The sequence below is a fragment of the Papilio polytes genome, unplaced genomic scaffold (genome assembly GCF_000836215.1).
Source record: "Papilio polytes unplaced genomic scaffold, Ppol_1.0 DF824158.1, whole genome shotgun sequence".
Lineage (NCBI taxonomy): Eukaryota > Metazoa > Arthropoda > Insecta > Lepidoptera > Papilionidae > Papilio > Papilio polytes.
In genome coordinates, this window is record NW_013525046.1 from 1,001,284 (window position 1) to 1,005,223 (window position 3,940).

Below are 3,940 nucleotides of genomic sequence, written 5' to 3' on the forward strand. Positions count from 1 at the left end.
GGCGGCAGGCGAGCGTGTTTGCCGAAACGTTTACGATTTTACTGCACATTGCATTCCCGGCGAGAGCTTCTCGCCGTGAAGCACGTTTTGCTGACGCGGTGTAAGTTCTCGATATGTCTGTGCAGTCGAGCCGCGCTGCGGGGCCGTGACCCATTAACTGCGCAGCGCGCATGCGCGGGCCGGCCGGTACATCGCACCGTCGTAGTCGGTTCGACTGCGTAACGATTGCACGGACTCTCCCACACCGTCTGGATGTTAGATCGATCGAAAGTAAACCCTATGATAAAGGAGGGAGCATGTTTTTAGCGTATAAAATGACGCGACGTATGGCATTCCAGTTTTGCCCGAGACGTGCGGAATGTACTAAAGTTATTTTTTATAATCTGTGGAGCAAAACTTCTCGCAACAAACTTATATTTTTGTTTACTTCGTTACTATTTATGTCAGCGATACTGAAAGTTAATACGCCGCAAATATACAGGAAACATCGCGATATATCCCGTATTTAACCGGAGTAAGGAAATAGCGTGAACTGATCTATACAAGGCATAGGGATGTGAAAGATATTGAATTAAATAAGTCCGATATTGCAGATATATTCATGTTATGAAACGTTTCACTTTAACGGGATAGTATGCACTAAGTGGACTATAATTAAATTATTCAATTAGGCACAATTATGTAGGACCGAGTGTATTCAGTTAGTACTAGACGGGATTAAAGTCAGGGTGAATCACTCGATATTTGCGTGCTTTGTTTATGTTTTAGTTATCGATTGGCGAAGGGTGCACAAATAGTGGGTTTGTCCCTGGAGCATATCGTGGGGAGACATTGCAATGTTAGGGATGTACCGTTATATAAACTTTGTGTTCTATCGATACTCAAATAATTTTTTTTACATTCAACGTTGTTTAACTTTATCTTTTACACTGTTTATTGTAAGAAATTTTTAACTATACAACCAGAAAATAAACTCTTTGATATACTGTTTTGATCATCTTGTAGCAAGAGTAGATAGCAACCCTAAAATCCAGCACCCTCTTCCTCGTAAAACATTTAACTAGTGTTTAAAATTAATTCTCTTCCCCTCGTGTTTCCGTGTTTAACCACAACTCATGCAAGCTGTTTGTACTGATATTATTGTACATATAATCTAGGATATTTGCTATAACGATTTTTCTAATTCGTTTAAAAATCATCGACATGTTTCATGACATGACATCGACAAAAGGTGACACATCACTAAAAATGCGTTTAAACTTCCTGTTGTGCAAAAGGTATCCTTAGCAACAAATGTGTCACAGACACGAATCAAAATTTTACATCAGGATTCCGACCTAAAAATACTTTCGAAATCTAAATTCAAATCATTAATTAATTAATCGAAACAAGTAATACGATAGCTAACCTTTTCAAGACTTGAAAAATTTAATGGGAACAATTGCAACATAAATAGCTAGTGTGGCCATAAAAAAGGCATAGACAAAATTATCCGTGCAATCATGGCCACTAAAATAAAATCACCCAACACTAAAGTATCCATCCTATCACAAGTAGCACGTATGTTTTAAAAATAATCAACAGCTGGCTGTATTTTCAACCTTAGCACTTAAGAAATAAGGTCACATAATTATAAAAATTCGAAGCACGTGAACTTGAGGGCATGACATCACCTCAACAGAATTATCTTATAAAATAATGAGACAAATGATGACATAATAGTTTAAATATTGTCGTGTGATGACGTCAGAGCTTCTAGAAAATTCGAAGGTCTCAAGACGAATATAAACAACTTTAGGTGAGGACCACGAGCCAACCCTGTTTAATACATGATTTAAAAAAATTGAAGTTACAAAACCATTTTTATTTTCACTAATTCCTGGATATCTTTGCCATGTGTGTGGCCATCAAATCATCATAATCATCTTTCTTCCTTATCCTACTCTAGTAGGGTCGGCGCAGCAGGTTTTTGTTCACCAAATAACTCTATCATCTCAGTCATCACTCCCTTTTTGATTATGTCACGTTCCACGCAATCGATTCATCTCTTTCTAGGTCTTCCTCTACCAGTGTACCTCCACACTCATAACTAACGTTCTCCTTATTACAATTCATCCCTACGAAATAAAAAAAAAATGATAAAAACCTCTTTACTATTTTTTTTTATTTTTATGAAGGTCAATATTATAGATTTAAACACTACTGTCAACTTGTACACAAAACAATTCAACTTTTATGTATTTCGCATCACGTGACTTCATTGTAGTTTCGACGACGATGACCACTCGACCTTGACCGTGTCCATAAATGTCCACAGACGATTTGAAACCGTATTACATTCGAATAGCTACTTATTTCAACTGCGTAAAATTAAAAATACAACGATGACTACAAGTTTAGCATGTGTTAAATGATATGCTACCTTATTGTAAGGGATTAAGGTTTAATTAATGGGCTGTAAGACGCAGTTCGACCGATCAGTCTGCAAAAATGTCTCGACAAAATATTTGGAAGCTGCAATGCGGCGCAGACACTGCAACACAAGTCTCGTCTTAGACGTATTTTAAAAGACAAATGGCATGGACAAGCCAAATGTAGTGTAGCAAAAACCTACTACACCGCTTATACTAGTATTATAAAGAGGAAAGCTTATATTTTTGTATGTATTGAAATAACTTAAAAACTACTGAGCCGATTTAAAAAATTCTTCCAGCACATGAAAGGTAATTTACCTATGAGAACATAGGCTATATTTTTTAGTATTCCTTAACTTCAAATGGACGGAGTTGCGAGAAACTGCTAGTGTCTAAAATTCCTGTCTGCTATAGGATGTCGCTATTTTTTTATCATAACCTTGTTTTGGATAGTGTGATCAGGGACAATTTTAGCATTATCCGCGGAGACATGTCAACAGCGCCCCTTTAACTATAATATGAACCCGTAAGAATAAATGCATGAAGGGTCACCTAGGCGTTCCATTATATCCGGCGCCCAGGGTTGTCGCCCTACCGCCGATACTAAGTGTAATGAAAAAGCCCTACACTTACGTCACGCTTTAGGCTATATATTTTCACGCCATTAAACTTAGGGGGTAAATATTTTGAATAAACACCCTAATGTGGGAAAGTGACCATAAGTTGCTGCAAACATCAAGGAAGCAAGATTGCCAAGGTCACTTCATTTCACATTTGTTATTGATAATTTGACAAATGTAAATAAAAAAAAATCACAATTTCATGCGGATGAAGCCGCACGGGAACAGCTAGTATATAGATAAACTTTAACAAAACTTACAGTAGTCTACATTACGAAATAAATGGGTCACACAGCCCTATTACATTCTATTATTATTTTTTGTTCGTATGATTCAGGTGGGTCTATATTTACAGCGGCGAGTCGCAGATATTCTAGTTAGCGTAAATCGGTCGGATCCAGTCGCTCGGAACTGAATACTGTACCACGCACACGGCGCATATAAAACTACTGCATTGTTTATATCTATGCAATAAATTAAAGATTATTTACAAAGACTTTTGAAGATTGGTGATCTAGGTCCACTTAGGCCGGTTTTAGCATTACTAAACCAACCTTGGACTGGATTTCTATAACGCCTTATCACGTCCGGCTCACTATGTGGTCGTCAAACCTTGCAATACCCTAACGCCGCTATTGTATCGACCCTTTGGTGTTTATAAAATATATAGGGCCTGTCCCACCAAATATGTAATGGAAATTACGGATTTTGTTCCCTTATCTGACAGTACGTCGTTTTTAAGTTATTTGAGCCTCTATCAGCCAGTGGTGGGCCAGGCCTATAGACTAGGAGATTCACCGAAACCAATAATTGCAATTAGAGAATACCAACTTAAAAGCTATCATAGTCCTAAATTGGGTATAGACAATGCTACCAACATATACATCACATTGACATATGTCAACA